The sequence below is a fragment of the Equus przewalskii genome, chromosome 3, assembly GCF_037783145.1.
Source record: "Equus przewalskii isolate Varuska chromosome 3, EquPr2, whole genome shotgun sequence".
Classification (NCBI taxonomy): domain Eukaryota; kingdom Metazoa; phylum Chordata; class Mammalia; order Perissodactyla; family Equidae; genus Equus; species Equus przewalskii.
The window spans coordinates 60,483,037-60,508,474 of NC_091833.1; the positions used below are offsets into that span (position 1 = coordinate 60,483,037).

A 25,438-nucleotide genomic window follows, 5' to 3' on the forward strand; every position below is an offset into this window, starting at 1 on the left:
ATGTGTAGATGTGTAGAAGGGTCATAGAATATTCCTGACAAGATCTCTGATTTTATAATACTTCTTTGGGCTCAAGTAATGAAATTAAATGTACCTCTTAATTCAAGAACAAAGTACATGAAAATGCTAGATGATCCTGCAACTTTTGCAGTAGTGTCCAGTATCCAACTTTGCGTGTTTATAAAAAGCTTTAGGTTAGGAAGCGAAATGTGTACATATCAATTGAAGGGTGTTTATTAATCACCAGTTATATTTCCAGCTTGGAGCTAGTTGACTCTCCTGTGAATAAGAAAGATGGTCTTATAAATTAAGTTCTCTTAAAGTTTTGCTGTTTGCATTATATTCACTGGATTTATTTTTTACCTAGTGGACTTGTTTTTTACTGTCATTTTAATGTGGATTTTCTCTTTGTGTTTGCCTAGTTAATCCTTTGGATTTTTTGCCACCATTTGGCAGGTCTGCTTTTTTTGTTTGTTCTTACATATCTGTTTTCATTCCCATAATAATCTCATACCTACCTGGTTGTCTTATGTCCAGTTTCACTTCTCTGTGTCCCCTCACATTCATCCTGCCGGATTACTTTTCCTAAGCTTAGACTTGTTATAATTTTGGTCAAAATAATGTACAATTTCCCTACTGTGTCTTAAGCCCAGATTACTTTCAAGTCTTTACAATATTGTTCTAATTTTATCTTTTCAGTTTTACTTTTCCTTAGTCATTTACATATATTTCTTAAACACACCTCTGAAATTTTGATCCCTCATGGAACAGTCATTCTTAGAAAAATGTGGTTGTCAAAGGCCTGCCTCTTCTTCATAGTCCAGTTCCAGGTTTACTTTCTCCATAAATGCTAATAAATATTCAAAAGTCTGTGGGAACCTCTTGCTCTTCTAAACTGCAGCACTTTGTACCAGTCTTGAAGGAATTAGCATTTCCTTTACTTGGCTCATTTTTTGCCTTTCCCTTCCTCATTTTAACATTGTATACGAAACAATATATATAAAGCTTCCCAGGGACAAAGCTGGTGAAGGGGGTGGGGTACAACTAAGCTACTGAAAGCCCTCTAGCAGGTGACGTGTGTGCGGGAGACACAGGATGCAAGCTACAGTGGAGGCAAGCAAGGCGGGCTGTGAAAGCTCCCTAATCTGGTGCGCGTGCTGGTGCGGGTGGGGGTGAGAGGAAGAGCCTGTTACTTTTTGAGGACAGTGATGGAACTTTTCATCTTTTATAATACCTTGCTCGTAAGAATTTGTTGAATTTCTGGTGAGATTAAAAAAACACTTGTTCCCAAGTTTTCACTACATAAGAAGTTGATAGAATGTCTGTACTTGTATGTGCAAAAATTCCTTGAAAAGACCCCCAGCAGTGTTTCGTACTAGAACATATTGATTGAAATGTGATCGTATCACACCTCTCAAACTAGTAGAGAGGAATCAGGTCATGCTGGAGTCTGGTTGAGAGGTTTGTCTATTCATTTATTCCGTTTAACACATGGTTATTTTGCCCCAGGTATAGTATCTAGAGTTGGTTTATAAAAATGAGTGGGACAGCAAATGACCTTAAGTGTTTCTGGCCTAGGAGAGGTGATGTGTGATTGATAGAAAGTGCTACAGGAGTGCTTTTGCTGGTTTCCAACCTCAGGGTCATGTGGCTCAATAAGGAGCCCTTAGACAAAGCCTCTTCAGGACAACTTTTGACTTGGTTCTGCCACACACCGACCACAAAATATGGTCTTTGCGACTTATTCTCTATTTTAGAATAAGCAGTTGAGCTTAAATTCCTATGAATGTCAATTAACAGGCCAACTCTGTGATATGAGATACACAGGGTCTCTGGTATGATGCCTGCCCCTCCCCGCTTCATTCAGGATCTTCCTTGCCCAGGTTTTGTTGCGTAGGCGTACCAAGTATCTGCTCTTATAAACCTCTCGTCAAAAGCAAAGCGTCAGGCTGATTGCACTTTTTTTCCCCCAGAGGCGAACAGCATATGATACTCAAATTGGAGTCAAACTTCCCCTAGTCACCCACCTGCTCCCAACTTTCCTGTCCCATTTTCACTCCTTGTCCGTTTCCTCATCCTGCATATTCTATTTTTCTAGAGGCAGAGAATTCAGAACGAGCTATGTATGGGAAATAGGCCTTTAGCCTGTTCAGAGGCTGCTGTAATTCCAACCATTGCCAGTAGAGTGGGCTTAGGTGGGGCTTGGCCATTGGCTCCTCATCCTCTTGTGTGTGTGAATACCCTGAAGAGCCGAGCCTGCACAGGCTGGAGGACCTTGAAAGGACAGTTCTGGGTCTTCTCCCAGGGCCTGGTCGCAACATCAAAAGATTCCTTTTGAGAATCCATCTCTGATTGCCCTGAACTGTTAGCCACCACTGACTTCTCACCTCCCACTAAGCATCACAACAGCATATGCTTGAAATCTGATTGGCGTTTGTTCCAGTCTGCCTTAGATTATTTACACATTAATATCCCTTGTTGAATTCTAATTTCCTTTAGAGCAACTAGTACATTGCCTGATATTGAACATATCATATTGATATGATCTGTACCTTGTTTTAAAGTTTAGAAGAGTTATATTCCTCTGGAGTTCTGAATCAAGTTCTAGATCAATTGAGAAGTAAATATGGGAGTCAGATATTGCTGCTAAAGGGGGAAAGGAGATTGTGGCTTGGAACCAAGGCCAAATTGAGTTTGCTCTTCCTCATTCTAAGTTGAATTTACCCATACGTCACTGACTGCAGGCCTCTCTTCACAGGGGAAGCTCTTCCCTGGGGAGGGGAGCAGTGAGTCCTAATCGTTGCAGCTGTCTGGAGCAAGGCTACAGCCTAGAAAGGACTTAGACCACTTACGTGCAATGGCTTTTTACTAAATCTCACCGCAATTAGGTAACTCCTTCCTCCTCTGATGTGGCGGGGTGGGGGGGCGGGGGGGTGGCGGGAGGAGGGAGGGTGGTGTGAATGGGGAAGCCATGGAGAGAAGGAGGCTTTCTTCCCAACAGTACTTCCCAAGGGGGCAGAATTGATTAGCTGAGGCAAGAATAGGGAGAAGTTCCTGTTCCATAGACCCTGGAACAGCTGTGTTGTTCTGGCATCCACTGGATGGAAGGTGATCTGAATCTGGTCAGACCCTGTAGGCCAAATGTAAATTGCAGAGGATGAGATAAATAATCTCTTCCTGGTATAGATTCTAAAATTGGCCTGACCTCCAGGGATGGTGGGCTGTGGCCCCAGGCGAGACTCGTCTTCCACTCTGTCATCTTGTGAGGCAGTGCTGGCTGGTGTCAGTCTGTGCGCTTTTTTCAGTCAAACTGTGTTGATGTCCTAGGCAAAGAGCAGTATTTATTAGAATTAGTCTATCTCTTTCTTTTGACCTTTTTCTTTGTGAGTTGGTATATTTCTTTGGGATTATTTCATTTTGAAGATTAATGGATTTGTTTAAAGTAATGGAATCATAGACTTTAGAGCTAGAAGACCATATAGTCCAAACACACTAGTTTTGTTTGATCAAACTGAAGCCCAGCAAACTTCGATTTACTTGCCCAAGCTTTCCCTGAAGGCCTGCAAAGGAACAGTTTCTCTTTATTTTCTGCACCATTATCTTGTCTGAGGCTTAGTATGTGTATATGCGTTGGAGGTTAGAATAAATTGGGTTGTCCCTTTTGACAAACATCTACCCAAGACATACAGATCAAGAGAGATGATCTGGGTTGGGGGAAGGGAGACATGAGAAATAGAAGAATGGAAAACATGGAAGAGTAAATAAAAGAGGTATCTTCTCCACGCTGTACTTCTCAATGTCGCAGCTGGGCATCACATTCTAGGTGTATTTGCATATCCAAACATTTGGGCTTCCGGGCTAGTCCAAAATTTCAGGGGAGAGGCCAGAAACAATTCTCAGAGTTACTCAATGTCATGAGTTGTTTATTGTGTGAGGAGCTTGATGTAATAGAAATGGCTTGGACTTTGGAAGCAGAGAGAAAAATTCAAATAATGTCAACCCTAACGCACACTGGTATGTGACTTTGGGTCATTTCTTAACTTCCCAGACGTTTTACTCTTTGTGAAATAGGGATAGTAGTAACAGCCTCATAGGGTCTGTGTTGTGAGGTTTAAATAAGATAAAGCACTAAGTGAGGCCAGCCCGGTGGTGCAGGGGTTAAGTGAGCACGTTCTGCTTCTCTGCGGCCCGGGGTTTGCTGGTTCGGATTCCAGGTGCGGACATGGCACTGCTTGGCAAAAGCCATACTGTGGTAGAGGAAGATGGGCATGGATGTTAGCTCAGGGCCAGTCTTCCTCAGCAAAAAGAGGAGGATTGGCACTAGTTAGCCCAGGGTTAATCTTCCTCTAAATAAATAATAAGTGAATGAATGAATGAATGAATGAATGAATGAGTGAGCGAGCTTAAAAAAAAAAAAGACAAAGCACTAAGGATAGTGCCTGGTGTATGCTGGGCCCTCAGTAGATATTAAGGTTCATACCCTTCCTGTTTGCAGCCTTGAGGTGATCTTCAGCATTTGCTCCCAATGAACTATACCAATGTCCTCCACATCTCCAGTGACTGAAACAGGGTATAGGCCTGCCATTGTCACCTGGGTTCTGACTGCAGGGGGCTTGGTAGTCTGCCTAGGGACAAATGGCCTTAACTGGATTGGGCCTTGCTCCTTGCTGTGCCTAGAGGGCCTCATAGACCATGAAGTTGTTTTAGCACCATACCAGGAAGCTGGTGGTCCTGTTCCATTCAGCCTGCAGCCCAGAGCTCTCCAACTCCGTGGACATCCTCTTATCTTACCCTGACCTGTTTGACTCATTTTTCCACCGAGGAGGACAGCAACTGCTTGCTCTGTCCTTTAGGAGGAAAGGCTTTTTCTCCCCTCCCCCCACGCAGGTTTCTCTTGGCAGGTGAGCCAGTCTTGGGATCTGAGTGACTGCTTAGCTAACTGGTGGATGGTGCATGAAGCAGTCTGGTTGTGGAAACCTTGAACTTGTCTTAGGAGGTACCCATTCTCTTTGTAAAAGCAGCTGACGGATTTTAGTGAGATTGTGATGAGGGACATTACTTTTGGGGCCATTGTAATGCATTTTGATTTCTCAAAAGAACAAATTTGTTCCTAAATTTGGAAGAGAAAAGAAGCTTCTGAACTTCAGAATGGCTTAATTGCAGATGGGGGACTTGGATTACTTCCTAATTTCTCTGTTTAATATGGGCAAGTAATTTTCCTGACAATCAGTTTTCTTTTAGGTAAGAATGATAATACCGAATAATAATTCTTGATACATTTAAAGCCCCGCCTTATTACCAGCCGTAGTTGTTTATTAGGCAGTAGAGCACAGTGGTTAAGGATACAAGCTCTGGAGACAGATTGCTGGGGTTTGTACCTTGGCTCTGCCATTTACGTGCTGTGTGACTTTGGGCAACTTAATTAATCTTTCATAGGTTATTTATCAAGATTAATTTTACTTATGTAAAGGGTTTAGACAGAGATAGCAATATTATGATGTCTCTAATATCTGCTACTTCTTGAGATTCTCTACCTAGCTCCGTTTTCCCTTTCCTACTTATTACCACTCAGCTACACACACTGACTGGATTTTCCTTCTTTGCCTTTAATAACCTGCCTGAATTAAGCCCCATAACTTTCCTCCCCTCTCTGATTTCTGCTTTTTGACTTGGATAAGATGATTGGCTGCCTATGGTACAAGGCTGCTGGAGAATCCTGCAGGGAAAAATGAACCCAGGGTACCTGTAAATTTGGTTTCCTGACAGCAGAGGGTGCCACAATGTTTCTGGTGACAGGAATCTTCTATGAAGAATGATTTTTTTTCCCCCCTACCTGGTACTTAAAAGTAAGAGCTTTTCCAGGATACTGACATTCAGGACTTTTATTGCCTGTTGTATAATAATGACACAAACCAACATCAAGAATGCACAGTCATTGAATAGCTGTAAAATTTAATTAAGCATGTCTATCACCATTGTATTTCTTATCTGCCTGTTTGTATTCCTTGGGTCAGATTTGTAAAGGAGGAGTATTTTCAAGAATATCTGACCAGCGTTATCTGCTAATGTTGTGCCCTTCTGTATTTTGGAATGGGCAAGAGAAGAGGGAGGAGGAACGGTGAGGGTTAAGGTGTAGAGGCGGAAGTCTGGGAGCAGCAGCACCAGTGCTGGAACGATGTGGATTTCGGTGCCATGGGGAGTCTGCAAGCTGAGCAGGACCAGATGGATGACAGTTCTAAGCAGAAAAGTGCTGTTTAGCTTGCTGATAATTGGAAACGGGTCAGAACCACAGAAGCAAATGTGCACACAAAGGGAGATTCAAAGCGTGGCTGATTGAATTTTCCAAGACGGCTGCAACAAGATCTCCATTCTCTGTGCTCCTCTTCAAATGTGACATTGACTCTCCTTCCATCAAGAGGTGGGACCTACTTTTTTCCCCCTTGAATGTGGGTGGCTGGTGACTATGGGTGAAGTGATGTTTCTTAAGCTAGGTCATAAAGGTGATAGACTTGTTACCTGGGATACTATTAGGATGCTAATTTGTGAAACCTCACTACCATGCTGTGAGGAAGCCCGGTCACATGGAGAGCCCATGTGTAGGTGTTCTGGCTGACAGCTTCAGCTGACATCCCAACCAACAGCTAGCGTTGATTGTCAGACTTATGACTGAGGGAGCCTTCAGATGGCTCTAGCCTCAGTCACCTCCTGATTATAACCACGTGACAGATTCTTGAAGAACTGCCCAGCTCACCATTGTGAATCCCCAGAACCATGAGAGATAATAAGAAAATAAGAAAATGATTCTGTTTTTTTTTTTTTGTGTGAGGATGATTTGCTCTGAGCTAACACCTGTTGCCAGTCTTCCTCTTTTTTGGCTTGAGGAAGATTAGTCCTGAGCTAACATCTGTGCCAATCTTCCTCTATTTTGTCTGTGGGTCGCTGATGAGTGGTGTACGTCTGCACCTGGGATCCATACCCGGGAACATGGGCTGCTGAAGTGGAGCACACTGGAGTTAACCACTATGCCACGGGGCTGGCCCTGATTGTTATTATTTTAATACACCAAGTTTTGGGGTGATTTGTTACCCAGCAATGGTAACTGAAACACAAAGTTAAGGTCCATCAACCAAAGGCCTGGGATAAGGTTGTTAAGTGAAGGATGCATTTCCAAAGTAAAAGCTAAATAGCAGAAAGCAATTTGAGCACACAAGGAGCATGGGGTAGCCAGCAAGGGAGTCTACAATAAGGCATGACTGGTGAGGGTTCTGTGACGTGCCAGACTACGTACTATGTTGCTCTTCTTAAAAGTAAGTCCACAGTTGCAGCCTCCTGCCCACCCCTCAACTTTTTATCATGGAAAATGTCAAACATATGTAAAAGCAGAGCAACACAATACAGTGATCCCCAAATTCACTGCCCAGTTTCAACGTGATCAACTCATGGCCGACCTTATTTATCTAGAGCCCTACCCACTTTCTCCTTTCACATTTTGAAGCAAATCCCAGTCACAATATCATTCTATCCCTACATATTTCAGATATAGCTCTAAAAGATAAGTACTGTTTTAAAAAATATAACCACAATACTCATCACACCTAAAGCAATGGACAAATGAACAATGAAATATATAACAGCTTTTGTGTTTAAATCAGAACGTGAATAATATCAATAATATCAGTACTGTCATAGAAATATAATGCTATTTACCTATGAATTTTTAAATCTAATTAAAAAAGTAAAAGTGAAATGAACTTTAATAATGTTTTATTTTATTTATTTTTATTGAGTTCATAATAGTTTACATCAATGTGGGATTTCAGTTGTACTTTATTTCTTGTCTGTCACCACATAAGTGCTCCCTTTCACCTCCTCTTCCCTACCCCCTTCCCCTGGTAACCACTGAACTGTTTTCTTTGTCCTAGTACTTGTTTATATTCCACATATGAGTGAAATCATCTGGTGTTTGTCTTTCTCAGACTGGCTTATTTTGCTTAGTATAATTCCCTCTAGATCTTTCCATGTTGTTGCAAATGGGATGAATTTATCTTTTTTTCTGGCTGAGTAGTATTCCATTGTGTGTGTGTGTGTGTATATATATATATATATATATACCACATCTTCTTTATCCAATCATCAGTTGATGGGCACTTGGGTTGCTTCCATGTCTTGGCTATTGTGGATAGTGCTGCAATGAACATGGCGGTACATATGTTACTCTGGATTGTTGATTTCAAATTGTTTGGGTAGATACCCAGTAGTGGGATAGCTGGGTCATATGATAGTTCTATTTTTAGTTTTTTGAGGAATCTCCATACTGTTTTCCATAGTGGCTGCACCAGTTTGCATTCCCACCAGCAGTCTATGAGGGTTCCCTTCTCTCCACACCCTCTCCAACATTGGTTCTTTTTAGTCTTAGTGATTATAGCCATTTTAACAGGCATAAGGTGGTATCTTAGTGTAGTTTTGATTTGCATTTCCCTGATGATTAGTGATGTTGAACATCTTTTCATCTGTTTATTGGCCATCTGTATATCTTCTTTGGAAAAGTGTCTGTTCATCTCCTCTGCCCACGTTTTGATCAGGTTCTTTGCTTTCTTATTGTTCAGCTGTGTGAGTTCCTTATATGTTATGGAGATTAACCCCTTGTCAAATATATGATTTGCAAATGTTTTCTCCCAATTGGTGGGTTGTCTTTTTGTTTTGATCCTAGTTTCTTTTGCGTTGCAGAAGCTCTTTAGTTTGATGAGTTCCCACTTGTTTATTTTTTCTTTTGTTTCCCTTGTCTGAGAGGACATGGTATTTGAAAAGATCCTTTTTAGTTCGATGTCAAAGAGTGTACTACCAATATTATCTTCCAGGAGTTTTATAGTTTCAGGATGTATCTTCAAGTCTTTGATCAATTTTGAGTTTATTTTTGTGTATGGTGTAAGATAGTGGTCTACCTTCATTCTTTTGCATGTGGCTGTCCAGTTTTCCCAGCACCATTTGTTGAAGAGACTATCTCTTTTCTCCATTGTATGTTCTTGGCACCTTTGTTGAAGATTAGCTGTCTGTAGATGTGTGGTTTTATTTCTGGGCTTTCATTCTGTTCCATTGATCTGTGTGCCTGTTTTTGTACCAGTACCATGCTGTTTTGGTCACTCTGGCTTTTTTCTTTTTTTTGAGGAAGATTAGCCCTGAGCTAACTGCTGCCAATCCTCCTCTTTTTGCTGAGGAAGACTGGCCCTGAGCTAACATCTGTGCCCATCTTCTTCTACTTTATATGTGGGATGCCTGCCACAGCATGGCTTGCCAAGCGGTGCCATGTCTGCACCTGGGATCCGAACTGGTGAACCCAGGACCGCCGAAGCAGAATGTGCACACTTAACTGCTGCACCACTGGGCTGGCCCCATTCTGGCTTTGTGGTACATTTTGAAGTCAGGGATTGTGATACCTCCAGCTTTGTTCTTTTTTCTCAGGAATGCCTTAGCAATTCGGGGTCTTTGATTGCCCCATATGAATTTTAGTATCCTTTGCTCTATATCCCTGAAGAATGTCATTGGGATTCTGATAGGGATTGCATTGAATCTGTACATAGTATGGACATTTTAACTATGTTTATTCTTCCAATCCATGAGCAAGGAATCTCTTTCCATCTCCTTAAGTCATTGTGAGTTTCTCTCAGTAATGCCTTATAGTTTCCATTGTATAAGTCCTTCATCTCCTTGGTTAAATTTATTCCTAGGTACTTATTTTTTTAGTTGCGATTGCAAATGGAATTATATTCTTGAGTTCTCTTTCTGTAAGTTCATTATTGGAGTATAGAAAAACAACTGATTTTTGTAAGTTGATTCTGTAACCTGCTACTTTACTGTAGTTGTTAATTATTTCTATTAGTTTCCCAAGGGAGTTTTTTGGGTTTTCTACATATAAGATCATGTCATCTGCAAACAATGAGAGTTTCACTTCTTCACTCCCTATTTGGATTCCCTTTATTCCTTTCTCTTGCCTAATTGCTCTGGCCAAAATCTCCAGTACTATGTTGAATAAGAATGGTGATAGTGGGCATCCTTGTCTCATTCCTCTTCTCAGGGGATGGTGCTCAGTTTTTGCACATTGAGTGTGACGTTGGCTGTGAGTTTGTCATATATGGCTTTTATTATGTTGAGGTAATGTCCTTCTATCCCCATTTTGTTCAAAGTTTTTACCATAAATGGCTGTTGGATCTTGTCAAATGCTTTCTCTGCATCTATTGAGATGATCATGTGCTTTTTATTCCTCAGTTTGTTGATGTGGTGTATCACGTTGATTGATTTGCAGATGTTGAACCATCCCTTTGTCCCTGGCATGCATCCACTTGATCGTGATGTATGATCCTTTTGATGAATTGCTGAATTTGGGTTGCCAAAATTTTGTTGAGAATTTTTGCATCTATGTTCATCAGCGATATTGGCCTGTAGTTCTCCTTTTTCGTGCTGTCCTTGTCAGACTTTGCTATCAGGGTGACGTTGGCCTTGTAGAATGTGTTAGGAAGTGTTCCATTCTCCCTAATTTTTTTGGAATAGCTTGAAAAGTATAGGTATAAAATCCTGTCTGAAAGTTTGGTAGAATTCCCCAGGAAAGCCATCTGGTTCTGGGGTTTTATTCTTTGGGATGCTTTTGATTGCTGTTTCAATCTCTTTCCTTGTGATTGGTCTATTCAGATTTTGTGTTTCTTCTTGACTCAGCTTTGGGAGGTTGTGAGAGTCTAAGAATTTATCCATTTCCTCTAGGTTATCCGTTTTGTTGGCATATAGTTTTTTGTAGTGTTCTCTTATAATCCTTTGTAGTTCTGTGGGGTCTGTTGTTATTTCTCCTCTTTCATTTCTGATTTTGTTTATTTGAGCTCTTTCTCTTTTTTCTTTGTAAGTCTGGCTAGGGGTTTGTCAATTTTATTTATCTTCTCAAAGAACCAGCTCTTTGTTTCATTGATCCTTTCTACTGCCTTTTTTGTTTCAATAGCATTTATTCTGCTCTGATGTTTATTATTTCTCTCCTTCTGCTGACTTTGGGCTTTGTTTGCTCTTCTTTTTCTAATTCAGTTAGGCATAATTTGAGATTGCTTATTTAGAATTTTTCTTGTTTGTTAAGGTATGCCTGTATTGCAATGAATTTCCCTATTAATACAGCTTTTGCTGCACCCCATATGAGTTGGTATGGCATGTTATCATTTGCATTTGTCTCCAGATATTTTTTGATTTCTCCTTTAATGTCTTCATTGATTCATTGCTTGTTCAATAGCATATTATTTAGTCTCCACATCTTTGCTCCTTTCTCAGCTTTTTTCTTGTAATTAATTTCTAGCTTTATAGCATTATGATTGGAGAAGATGCTTGTTGTTATTTCAACTTTTTAAAATTTATAGAGGCTTGCCTTGTTTCCTAACATATGGTCTATCCTTGAGAATGTTCCGTGCACACTTGAGAAGAATATGTATTCTGCTGTTTTTGGATGGAGTGTTCTATATATGCCTATTGTCTAGCTGGTTTAGCTTTTCGTTTAATTCCAGTTTCCTTGTTGATTTTCTGTCTGGATGATCTCTCCAATGATGTGAGTGGAGTGTTCAGGTCCCCTACTATTATTGTGTTATTTTTAATATCTTCGTTTAGGTTTGTTAATAGTTGCTTTATGAACTTTGGTGCTCCTGTGTTGGGTGCATCGATATTTCTAAGCATTATTTCTTCTTGATGTAGTGTCCCTTTGATCATTATATATTGCCGCACTTTGTCTCTCTTTACCTGCCTTATCTTGAAGTCTACTTTGTCTGATAGAAGTATTGCGACACCTGTTTTCTTTTATTTGTCATTAGCTTGGAGTATCGTCTTCCACCCCTGCACTCTGAGCCTGTGTTTGTCTTTGGAGCTGAGATGTGTTTCCTGAGGCAACAAATTGTTGGATCTTGTTCTTTAGTCCTTCTTGCGACTCTGTGTCTTTTTATTGGAGAATTCAATCCCTTTACATTGAGGGTGATTATTGATGTATGAAGGCTTAATGTTGTCATTATATCACTCATTTTTCAGTTTTCCTGCATTTCCTTTGTTCTTCTCCTGTGTGTTTTGGTCTACCCATTGAATTATGCAGTTTTTTTATGTTGTATTTTTTAGTTTTTTCCTTATTTATTTTTGTGTCTCTGTTCTGCTTTTTAGTTTAGTGGCTACCCTGAAGTTTGTATTCAGAATCTCGTGTAGAACATAGTCCATTTTCTGATGGCCTCTTATTTCCTTAGTCTAAACTGATTCAGTCCCTATCCTCCTCCCCTCCTAAGTTATTTTTCTCATATCTTGTTCCAACTTGTGTTGTGAGTTTGTGGTTAAAGTGACAAGGTTGTCTTTGTTTTTGGCATTTTCGTTCCCTTTAGCCTAATGCTATAGTTGCATATTTGCTATCCTATTCTGGTTCTATCTGTTTGTCTCCTTACTCTATGTTTTGTGACCCCTTTCTCCCTTTTTTTCTTTTTTCAGGTATGAGGGCCTTCTTGAGGATTTCTTATAGTGGGGGTTCTTGTGGCTACAAAGTCCCTTAGCTTTTGTTTGTCTGGGAAAGATTTAATTTCTCCCTCATATCTGAAGGACATTTTTGCTGGATAGAGTATTCTTGGCTAAAGATTTTTATGTTTAAGAGTTTTGAATATGTCAGTCCATTCTCTCCTGGCTTGTAAGGTTTCTGCAGAGAAATCTGCTGCAAGTCTGATAGCGGTTCCTTTGTAGCCTGTTTTCTTCTGCCTTGCTGCCCTGAGTATTCTTTCTTTGTCATTCATTTTTGCCAGTTTCACTACTATATGCCTTGCAGTAGGTCTTTTTACATTGACAAATCCAGGAGATCTGGAAGCTTCCTCCACACATATTTCCCTCTCATTCCCTAGATTTGGGAAGTTCTCTGCTATTATTTCTTTGAACATGCTTTCTGCTCTGTTCTCCTTCTCTTCTCCTTCTTGAATACCTATAATTCTTATGTTGCATTTCCTCATTGAGTCGAATATTTCTCGGAGACTTTCTTCATTTCTTTTTAGTCTCAGTTATCTCTCCTCTCTGTCTGGAGCATTTCAACATGTCTATCTTCGATTATGCTGACACGCTTCTCTATGATATCCACTTGAGTGTTCAGGGAATCCATATTTTGTTTTATCTCTTCCATTGTGTCTTTCGTCTCTAATATTTCTGATTGATTCTTGTTTATACTTTCAATCTCTTTTGTGAAGTAGCTCCTGGACTCATTGAATTGTTTCTCTATATTCCCTTTTACCTCATTGAGTCTTTTGATGATAGCTATTTTGAATTCATTGTCACTTAGTTTACATATTTCTTTGTCCTCAGGGCTGAGTTCTGGGTGCTTGTTGTTTTTCCCTCTGGTGTGGAGATTTGATGAAGTGCCTGATGTTGGAAGGTCGGGTGGTTCTCATTCTGATATTATATGGTTGAAGTTACAGCCTGTTGCCACTGGGTAGGGGTTGAGAGCCATGTATTCTGAGCCCTCTACCTTCAACTGAGTTGGCACAGTGCCTGTCAGGGGAGGGGTGCTTTCTCCTGCATGCAGTCCTGGGTTTCCAATCAGCTCTCGCTATCTGGTCTCCTGGGGTCTTGGCTTGATGAGGTCACCTGTGTGAAAGCTTTCCCCCATTAGAGGGCTTCCCTCTAGGCTGCAAGAGGCCCAGGGAGTCCTGTGTGATCCTGCAGACGTGCGACCCCTCCCCCACTCCTTCCCTCACAGAGCCTCCCGAGGCAGTGACTGTGGTCTTTGGGGGAGGGAGCGAAGTTCTCTCTTACCCCATTCCAGCTCCTCCGAGGGGGGCTCCAGCCTCTCTGCCCTCCGTTGTGTGGCTGCGTGTCTGTCTGAGGATTTTTGTGCTATTAGGGTATTTTCTGTTGGAATATGGTTGCTCCTTTTTGTTGTATGTTGGAGGGGAGAGAGTCCCAGGCAAGCTCACTCTGCCCTGATGCTGATGTCACTCTAATAATGTTTTATTTAATCCAATATATCAAAAATATTACCATTATCATTTCAACATTTGTTGGTATAAAATATTTTAGTAAGATATTTTACATTCTTTTTTTCATGCTAAGTCTTTGAAATCTGGTGTATATTTTATATGCCTCAATTTGGACTAGCTACATGCAGTTAGTGGCTACCAAATTGTACACTGCAGATCTATTCCTTGCAATTGGTCAATGTGTCGCTTATGTGTCTTTTAATCTATAGGATCCCTCCTCTGTATTCTTTTTTTTCCCTTGTAATTTATTTGTTAAATAAACTATGTGGTTTGTGCTATAGAGTTTTTCATATTTTGGATTTTGCTGCTCACATCCCTGTGGTATCATTTATCGTGTTCTTCTAGTCCCTGTGTTTCTTCTAAACAGATCGTTTGATTTAAAAGCTTGATCAGGGCCAGCCCAGTGGTGTAGTGGTTAAGTGCGCATGCTCTGCTGTGGTGGCCCAGGGTTCACGGGTTTGGATCCTGGATGCTGACCTACACACCACTCATCAAGCCATGCTCTGGCAGCATACTGCTTACAAAATAGAGGAAAATTGGCACAGATTTTAGCTCAGAGACAATTTCCTCACCAGGAAAAAAGAAGATCCGATTTAAGCTAAATTGTCATCAAGAGTACTTGTAGGCTATGTTGCATTCTTCCATTAGGAGATACACAATGATTGGCAGCCATTGATGATTATTGTCTTAGATCTATTACTTTATTAGGAGTTAAAGATTAATCTATTATTCATTTTTTGTTTATTAGCTGGAATTTACTGTAAGGAGAAAATTCCCCTCATCACCTTGGTAATATAAATAACAATTGTGGCTTGACATTTTTATTTGGTAAATTATTGCTTTAAAATTTTGTGAAAAAGTCCTACTTCTTTGTTATGGTGAGAGTGTTATGCAGATTATAGTTAGTTTTTCTTAAAATAGCCATTTTTGTTTCTTATTATAAGAGCAATGTGTGTTCATGATAGAAAATGAGAAAATGTGGAGAAGTGGAAAGAAGAAGAGAATTAAGTGGCCCTTAACTGTAAAAGCCAAAGACTGCCCTGTGAACATTTTGGTTTATTTCTCCCAATTTCTTCTCTAAGCATTTAAAAAACCCTGTTTGTGATCATAATGTAATACACATTTTTATCCTGCTCTTTTTCATATAATAGAGCAAACATATTCTTGCAATAGTACAATCTCTCTGTAAACATCATTTAAATGTCTTGAACAGTGTTTCAATTTATAGTTGTTAAGCATTTAGAGTGTTATTGATATTTTTCATTTGTAAATGTGCTGTGATGAACAGGGATGTGCATAATGCGTGATCCGTATTTCAGAGGCCATCCTTAGGAATTGCAACTTATTTATTTATTTTTTTTAAAGATTTTATTTTTCTCCTTTTTTCTCCCCAAAGCCCCCCAGTACGTAGTTGTATATTCTTGGTTGTGGGTCCTTCTAGTTGTGGCATGTGGGACACTGCCTCAGCATGGTTTGATGAGCAGTGCCATGTCTGCGCCCAGGATTCGAACCAACAAAACACTGGGCTGCCTGCAGCGGCGCACGCGAACTTAACCACTCGACCACGGGGCCAGCCCCAGGAATTGCAACTTATTTTAAAGAGATATAAAAGGTTAGTATGCAATGTAGCATAACAAAATCAAATAGAAACTCCACAATCTGAGAATTAGTCATTCAATCACCAAATATTTTTTGGACTTCTGCTGTGAAGTTTAGGCACTGGGGATACAGTGGTAAACAAATAGACAAGGGCTCTCCTCTCATGGGGCTTGTATTTTAGTGTGTATATGGGAAATCAGACATTAAGCAAGTAAACAAATAAGATTATTTCAGACACTGATAAATACTATAAAGAAAAAAAACAATGGAGAGACTACTTTAGAAAGAGTAGCTCTTGTCTTTGCTGAGGGTCACATTGAGCTGCAAGCTGCTTCAGGGGCATCTTTAGGAGTCAGCACCATGGCAGAAGACATTAAGACCAAAATCAAGAACTACCAGACTGCTGCTTTTGACAGCCACTTCCCCAACCAGAACCAGACCAGGAACTGCTGGCAGGACTATCTGGACTTCCACCGCTGTGAGAAGGCAATGACTACTAAAGGAGGTGATGTCTCCATGTGCAAATAGTACCGGCATGTGTACAAGTCCCTCTGCCCCGTATCCTGGGTGTCAGCCTGGCATGACTGCCAGGCAGAAGTCACATTTCCTGGGAAGATCTGAACGGGCTCCACTCTACTTCTCCTCTGTCCTCTTTGCTTCTCCCAGGGTGACAAAGGGGGACCTGGGGACATGGTGATCTCCACCCTGGGATCCTGAATCATGGCTTAATAATACATACTCATTGGAAAGATGTAAAAAACAAAAAGAGTAGCTCTTTATGGGGTCTCCGGTGAGATACTAATTTGGAATAGTTGGAAGTATGGGGAACATGGATGAAGGAAGCAGAAAATACAGCACCCAAGTGAGTGAATGTTTTATTGGTAGGAGAGAGAACAAACATTTTAGAATTTAGGGAGTTATTCCAAAGAGAATTCTAAAGTGAGAGGGTCTGCAGATTTAAATCTGCTAGCTACATGATAAGATTCTCATCATCATGACTCATCAGGGAAAAGGGAATCAAAACCACAATGAGATAATACCTCACACCCACTAGGATGGCTATAATAAAAGATAATAACAACTGTTGGTGAGGATGCAAAGACATTGGAACCCTCACATATTGATGAGAATGTAATATGGTGCCACTCCTTTGCAAAACAGTGTAGCAGTTCCTGGAAAGTTTAAACAGAGTTGCCATACTATCCAGCAATTCCACTCCTAGGTATATACCCAAGAAAAATGAAAACGTGTCTGCACAAAAACTTGTACATGAATGTTTGTGGCAGCATTACTTACATTAGCCAAAAAGTAAAAACAACCTACATGTCTATCAACAGATGAATGAATAAACAAAATGTGATATAGCCATATAACGGAGTATTATGCAGTCATGAAAAGGAATGAAGTGATAATACATGCTATGACATAGATGAACCTTGAAAACATTGTGCTAGGTGAAAGAAGTCAGTCGCAGAAGACCACATATTATATGATTCCATTTATATGAAATGTCCACGATATACGAATCCTTTGAGACAGAAAGTTTGGTGTTTGCCAGGGCTGGGGGGAAGGGAGGATGGGTAATGACTGTTAATGGTTATGGAACTTTTTTTTTTTGCTGAGGAAGGTTATCCCTGAGCTAACATATGTGCCAGTTTCCCTCCACTTTATATGTGGGTTGCTGCCACAGCATGGCTGACGAGTGGTGTTGATCTGCACCTGGGATCCACCCCATGAACCCAGGTGGCCAAAGTGGAGCATGTCGAACTCAACCACTATGCCACAGGGCTGGCCCCTGGAACTTCTTTTTTGGGTGATAAAAATGCTTTAAAATTGATTTCGGTAATAATTGTGCAACTCTGTGAATGTACTAAAAACCACTGAACTGCACAGTTAAAATGGATAAATTTTACGGTATGTGAATTATGTCTCAATAACGCTGTTATTAAAAAAGATCTGCTAGCACTTCCCTCAAAAAATGTTTCCAGATGGAATGATACGATATCTTGGATTTGCTTCAAAATAATCCAGTATTGGCAGCTAGGGTTCTAGATGAAACAAGATTGGTCATGATTTGATAATTGTTGAAGCTGAGATATGGGTACAAAGAGTTCATGATACTGTTTCCTCTACTTTTCTCTGTATTTGATATTTTCCATAATAAACATTAACAATGTATTTTTTATTTAAAGACCTTTAGTTCTGGTGTAGTTATTACCAGGTCATGACTAAGAAGGTCTGAATAGCCTGGTTAAGAGCCTGGCCTCTGGAGACAGTCTGCATTTTGTGAATCCTGGCTTTGCTGTCTGATCCTGGGCCAGCTATGTACCTTCTTTATGCCTCAGTTTCCTCATCTGTAAAATGGAGGCATAAAGCACCTACTTCATAGGGAGGTTACATGGATTAAATGAGTTAATTTTCACCAAGTGCTTGAGACACTGTCTGATACCCAGTAAGCATTGTGTGTGTTCACTTTTTCATTTAAAAAAGAGAAAGGGAGGGAGGATGGGAGAGAGAGAGAGAGACTTTGACAAAATGAGAGTACTTGTTAGCAAAAGGGAGAATTCCAAATCAAAGGAGTTTGAAGTCACAAGAGCTTGAGGTAAGTCCTACACTATTCATTTTGGTGAAGCAAGAAAGGGCAGAAAGCATGATCTTCACAGGTGACAAGGCCATCACCTTTCAGCAAGAAAGAAACCTTCAGCTATAAATGCAGACAATTTTGCACATTTTTTTCTTAATCCATGGTATTTATTACCTCAGCATTACTGCCATGGCACAGATGCACACTTTTCAGAGCATCATGCTGTTTATGCAGCTTGACACGCTCTCTCCAGTCCTGCTTCCTGCTTCAATCCTGACTAGCTGAGATGCTCGCCTGCCCCACAGACACCAACAGCCAACGCAAAGAGGGTGTTCTGGGGAGTGTAGGCACGCTTGGATTCCCTCCAGGACAGAGGTGGCAGCACCAGGGATAGAATGGGAAACTTTAAAGTGTGTTTTTAAAATATGTTTTTTGGCCTGGACATTTCACTAAGGAAAGGACCCATAGTGAGTGTGTATGCTTTGCGTAAAGATTAGGATCGCAGAAAGTAAGCTTCTAAGCTTTCAGATGAAATCTCAAAGTTGTTTGCAATGGGAGTTAGTGGTTGCATTTGGGTGGTTTAACATCTTTGTCCTCCTGACCACAGCATTTAAAGTTTTGTGACTTGCAACCACCCAGTAAGAAATACAATTTACATCACAATCCAGTCCAGTACATACGTATGTCTCTATGTGACTGAAACGATACCCTTGCTGTGCTAGCTGTACTCAGATGTCTTCTATTCTTTTCATTATCTCTTTTAAAAAATGCTAGTTGCAACCCATTAAATTGATTTTATGACAAGGAATTCAGTTTCGGCACCATCACTGCTGTCTTGGAGCTTGGCTCCCTCCATCCCCTAATCCATTTCACTTCATATTTCTGGTACCTTGTGCTGTAGGGATGGTGTTACCACCTGCGCCTCCATCCTCTCATTTCCCTCAGGGTGTTTGACCTCAGTGAAATGAAAGATATTAGGAGCCTGGGGACAGAACCGTCTCACTTAAGTGAAACTGTTTTGGTTGAACACACATAGTTGGTCACAGAATGATTTACTCCCTATTTTTAAAGAAAGAACTTTATCTTCCCTCTCCTTCCCTAACTTTTAAATTGAGAATGTGATTTTGCTTTTTAAAAATCCATACTTGCTGCTCATCTGCAGGGAGACAAGTGCTGTTGACATGCCCAAAGGAAAGTGCTACTCAGAGGCTAAAGCAGATCAGGAACCGACGGGCAGCCTGTCCTCCTCAGCCTGCTGTTCCCAGACACTTAGCATCATTTGTCAGATGCTCTGGGAATGTATTCCTATGGAGTATGTTGAAATAGGCAGGTTCCCTCCAGCTGCTGTTCAGTGCTACCTTGCGCTTCCAGCTGACCCTGGCAGCCATTTGCCTGCTTGCAGTGGAGAAGAGGAGAGGAAGAAGAGAGAGGAGATAATTGTGCGTCTCAGCTCATCATTATACTGTGTTTTCTGCTCTGGTGCTTGAAGATTATCTCCCTGCCCTGCAGGCATGCAGTAGCTCCAGTTAGAGGGCCAGGTACAGGTTTCCTTTTCTCTACATCGATGGGTGCATTTGTGGTCTCACATCTGTTCTTGTCAAGGATTTTCCACTGCCTTTTCCTCTGTGGCTGAAGTGTGATTCTTGGTACTGACTCTGGCCTTGGGATAGGTCCTTGGACTACCTTCATGGGGATGTTTTTGACTTTGCAGAAGGAGGCATCAACTTTTCCTTGATATCCACTACCCACCCCTCACTTACTTTCAGCCCCATGAACCCTGGACACTCATCCATTCCTTTATTTGTTCAGTAAGCATTTGTTGATTTTCCACTGCATGCCGAATGTTATACTCAAGTCTTTGGGAACTCCACAAAAATAAAGGAAAGATGAAAGGTGGTTCTCATCTTTGGGGAAAACCAATGATATAGCTGGAGAACTAAAACATATATGCAAAATTTCCACTGCAAATTTTCAGTGTCTTAGAACACTTTTCTTGTTTACACTTATAACACTTACAACATCTTCTATCTTGCACTGTAATTTTCCACGTGCAATAGAAACTTCTCCTGTCCTTTATTCTAATTCTTCCCTTTATTCAAATCCTCCTCTAGGAGAAGCAAACTCTTTACTTTGATGGTCTCGTGGCCTTCACCCACCCTGCCCCACGCCTGCCACATGGCAAGTGTGGTTCCCGTCCCCGTTCCCTTCTTCCTCCCTCCCTTCTTTCCTTCTTTCCTTCCCTCCTTCTTTCCTTCTTTGTATTTGGATTGTGGTAAATATTTCACACAAACCATTCATGTACTTGGAGTTCCTCTTTTTAGGTTTATCAGACCAGCACTACTTCATGTTGACTCCCACTTGCATCGTGTCAGGGGCTGGAGAAGCGGGAGATGAGCCTGAAGACACGAGCCAGGCCAGCTGTTGTAGCACTTGACTGGCATAAGAAGAAGTTTGGATTTTATCTAGAAAGCAACAGTAATTAGTCATACATATTTATTGAATATTTTCTATGGGCAAGCACTGTTCTTGGCACTAAGGATATAGCAGGCAGATGGGGTCCCTTCCTTTAAGGGGCTTATATTCTACTGGGGGAAGACAGACAATACACACAGAAATAGGTAGTGATAAGTGTTATGAAGGAAATAAAGCAGAGTATTTTCAGGGAGAGCGCCTGGGGTTGGGGATGGCGGTTCTGACTGGAGTGATCAGATCAGGCGTTTTGGAGGTGGTCACATTTGAGATGAGAACTGAAAAATAGGAGGAAATGCATTCCAAGCATGAGGGACAGCAGATGCAAAGGAGCTGAGATGGAAGCAAGTTTGGCACCTTCAGGGAGAGAGAAAGAGGGCAGAATGGTTGGAGCACAGTGGCAGAGGTACAAACAGAGCCAGATGGACCTGAGAGTTGAAAGAGTGGCTGGTTCACGTTGGGCTTGGAAGGCTGTGGTAAAAGTGTAGATTTTTTTTTTCTGGTTCAGTGGGAAACTTTGCAATGTTTTGAGTAAGCTAGTTCATCTAATTTATAATTTTAAAGAATATTCTCATAGTTGCCTGGAGGATAGACTGCAGTGGGGCAAGACACAGGGGGACCAATTAAGAGTCTGCTGCAGTGCAGGGACAAGATTAGAGTGGCTTGAATTGGGGTCGTAGCAGAGGGTTACATGGCCAGTAGGTGATAGATGGAAACATTCCCCTGACCAGTGCAGAGCAGCAACCTAAGGCCGTGCAAGGACTCAGACAGATGACAGAGAAGAACCGTGTTTACAGCTGGGAGAGAAGCTGCGAAGTTTCCGAGGCTGACTCTCATCTTCTTTTACTGTTTAACTCATGATCATGCAATTTTATTACCACAAATTTGAAAAACTAGAAGGAATGTTTATTTCTCAGAAAAATATAAATAATCAAAATTGAACAAAGAAGAAATGGAAAACTACTATTGATGAGAGTGGAAAAGCGATTCAAAATCTATTGAAAAAGCCCAGAAACAGATGGGCTCAGAGCAATTATCTAATCTTCAAAGAATGAATAATTCCATTGTTTTTAAAATGGTTCTAGGCCATGCAAAAATAGAGATGTTTCTCGAAATGATTTTATGAAATCATCATAACTTTAATACTAAAACCTGAGAAAGATAAGGAAAAACAGACAAATTTCATCTATGGCTATAGATACAAAATTATAAAGTATTAGCAAAAATAATCTGATAATGAGTCAAAAGAATAATACATTTTGATCATGTCTTTTTATTTTAGAAATTTAAGGATAATAAATTGCGAGGACTCTATCAATATAGTTTATTATATCAGCAAATCATATGGTCATTTCAATAGATATGGAAGAGTATTCAATAAAAGTTAAAATCCATTCTCAAGTAAACTATAGGTAAAACAGAACAAAAAGGAATTCTTTGGGGTTGTTCATTTTAGCCGACAACCATTATTTGTCCCATTATTTCAAAAATTGTTTTCTAACTTTTATGATAAAATGTAAATATTCTCATCTTGCTAACCAGCTGAATGTAAACAGCTAGCCAGCTCACCACATGAATTTCAAGAGAACCAGTTAGCCAGACAAGTTCTCCTTTTCCAGTTACCTCCTTTATGTTACAAAATGCTCATGACATTCCCCTCACTCCTGTGATGTGAGATGTTAGGAGACCTCAGTTGTTCATCTGACAGTAGAAAACTGTGCACTGTCCAGACTGAAGGTCAAGGGGCTGAAGGCAGCATAACCTGAGGCTCGCCTCTCCCTTGCAGTCCTCTGTCTTCGTCTACACACTACGTACCAGTGTGGCTGGTTATTTCCAGTTCTGCTACAGAATTCACGAAAATAAAGACTATGTACCAAAATCTGATGGTAAATAGTATCCTAAAATTAAATCATAAGAACTGTTTTTATTAAAATTGGGAACTAATCAGAGATGTCCACTCTCACCATTGTGATTTAACACTGATTGGGTCCTACTAGTGATATAGTTAGACAATAAAATACAATAATTGATATAAATATTAGAAAATAAGAGTGAAAACTATTGCTTTTTGCTGATGATAAGGTTTTATATTTAGAAAACCCAAGACACCAATATATAGAATCACACGAGAATTAATAAGAAAAATTGGTTAAGTGACTGCTACAAGATTCTTGTACAAGAATTGGTCATTTCCTCTATTTTAATATAAGCACTAAGTAAGGAAAATAGAAAAAATAGCATTTATATAAGTGACAAAAACTATAAAGTACCTAGGAATGAGTTATAAGAGAGAGCCACCTGAACTATATGAAGGACATGATAAAATCTTATCGTGCGACATAAAACAAGATTTGAACAAATGGTAAGACAAGGTTTTTAAATAAGAAGGCAATATAATAGAAATATCAATTTCCCCTAAATTAACATAAATTTGATGAAATACCAACAGGGCATTTAGAAAAATCTCTTTGGGACTAGGTAAAATTATCTTAAGCTTTAGGAGTAAGAATCGGCATTTAATATTACTCAAGAAAAGTTTAAATATGTAGACTAGCAAAGGGAGGACTTCCCTATCAGACACTAGAACATATTATGAAGCCATTCATGCCAAAACAATATGGCAGTGACTTAGGAACAGACAGATAGACCAATGGGTCAAAATAGAGAATACAGAAATAGATCGTAGCGTATAGAAAGCTGTTGGGACTATTTAAAATGAAAGAAATTGTTATTTTACTATGCTGGGAAAAGTTAGAATTGTTTAATAAATACTAAATATAGAAGAAATCTAGAAGAAAGCAAGATTTGACCCTTATATTATATAATACAAATATTTTTAAGATTGTTTAATAATGTAAGTGAAGAAAATAAATCATAATGAAAATTCTGCAAAAGAACTGTAGGAAAATAATCTATAATGTGGGCAGGGAAAACATCTCAAATAGTTCAGGAAATCCACAAATTGTTTTGTGTAGTAGAGCTCTTTATCCATGGTTTCACTTCCCATGGTTTCAGTTACCTGAGGTCAACTGTGGTCCCAAATTATTAAATGGAAAATTCTAGAAATTAACAATTTATAAATTTTAAATTGTCCCCCATTCTGAGTAGTGTGATGACATCTCCCGCCATCCTGCTTCCTCCTGCTGGGGAAGGGAATCATCCCTTTGTCCAGTGTCTCCACTCTGTATGTGCTACCTGCCCAATAGTCACTTAGCAGCCATCTCAGTTATCAGATCAACTGTCATGGGACCGCAGTGATTGCATTTGAGTAACCCTTATTTTACTTAATAACACCAAGGAGCTAGAGTAGTGATACTGGCAATTCGGATATGCCAAAGAGAAGCTGGAAAGTGCTTCCTTTAAGTGAGAAGGTGAAAGTTCTTGACTAAATAAGGAAAGAAAAGAAATTGTATGCTAAGATTGCTAAGATCTACAGTAAAAACAAATCTTTTGACGTGAAATTGTGAAGAAGGAAAAAAATTCTAGCTAGTTTTTCTGTCATACCTCAAATTTGCATGCATAGGAAAAAACATAGTATGTATAGGGTTTGGTACTATCCTCAGTTTCAGGAATCCACTGGGCGTCCTGGAACGTAAGGGGGGACTACTGTATGTGTGTGGACGTGTGTGTCTATTTTTTTTCCCAAATGGCAATTATCATGTGAAAGATGGTTGAACTCACAAGCAGTCAGGAAATGCAAATTAAAGTAGCAGTGAGATACCACTTAAAATCTATCATACTGGGAAAAAAAAGTAAAGTCAATAATACTCATTGCTGACAGGGATCTAGAGAAATAAGTAGTCTTATATATTGGGTATTTCAAATAAACAAGGAAATTCTCCTACATACCCACAGTACAACCATCTAATTTATGAAAATAACATTGATATATTACTACCATTCAATCCACAGACTCCATTCATGTTTCACAAATTGTCCCAACAATGTCCTGTATAACAAAAGGGTCTAGTGCATAATCGCGTGCTGCATTTAACGGTCATGCCTCTTTAGTCTAGGGCAGTTCCTTAGTTTCTCCCTGACTGTCATATCATTGGTACTTTTGAAGATTACAGGACAGCTTTTTTTGGTAGAACATCCCTCAGTTTGGATTTGTCTGACGTTTCTTCAGGATTTGATCCAGGTTGTGCATCTTTGGCAGGAACACCGCAGAACTGGTGTTGGGTCCTTCTGCTTGTCTCCCACCAGGTGGCCCAGGAATGATACTTGTCTCATTATTGATGATGTAAACTTTGATTGCTTGATTAATGTGGTGTCTGCCCCACTCCTCCGCTGTGAAGTTACTCTTTCTCCCATTTATTTGATAAATATTTTGTGGAGATACTTTGAAGCTATGCAAATCGTCCATGTCTCATCAAACTTTCAATTTATTTATTTGTTTATATCAGTGAGGACTCATGTTGCCGATTTTATTCAGTGAGATGTAATTTCTCTCTATCATCATTTATTTCGATGTTGAAAATGTGCCCAACTGGTCAGTGGAAGCCCTCTCAAGACAGCGTATGTGCTCTTTTAACATGTTCTCATCATTTTTTGAGTATTTCTTTGCTTTCTGGCACAACAATATGATCTAGGATTGTTTTTCTATTTGCCTTGTCCCAGCTCTGAATCAGCCACTTCTCAAAGATGTCCTGGTTCCTTTTAGCGGAGAATGGCATTATCTGGGTGGTAGGTGTGCCCGTTGATTTTGGGGCAACACTGCTTCCAGTTCGAGTGGACAGTGCTAGGGAATATTTCAACATCTCTCTCTCTCCCTCACACA

The 25,438-nt window shown here is 40.1% G+C and overlaps 1 long non-coding RNA gene and 1 pseudogene across 1 annotated transcript in view; both read left to right on the plus strand.

Annotated features, from left to right (window-relative positions):
- Positions 1 to 6,127: 6,127 nt before the first annotated feature.
- The window catches only part of LOC139082300 (uncharacterized), a 182,594-nt gene continuing 163,283 nt past the window's right edge, over positions 6,128 to 25,438 (plus strand). The window contains exon 1 of the long non-coding RNA XR_011538160.1: positions 6,128 to 6,418. This is a non-coding gene — a long non-coding RNA (uncharacterized lncRNA). The remainder of the gene's footprint in view (positions 6,419 to 25,438) is intronic.
- Positions 15,879 to 16,353, plus strand: LOC103552146 (cytochrome c oxidase subunit 6B1-like; annotated as a pseudogene).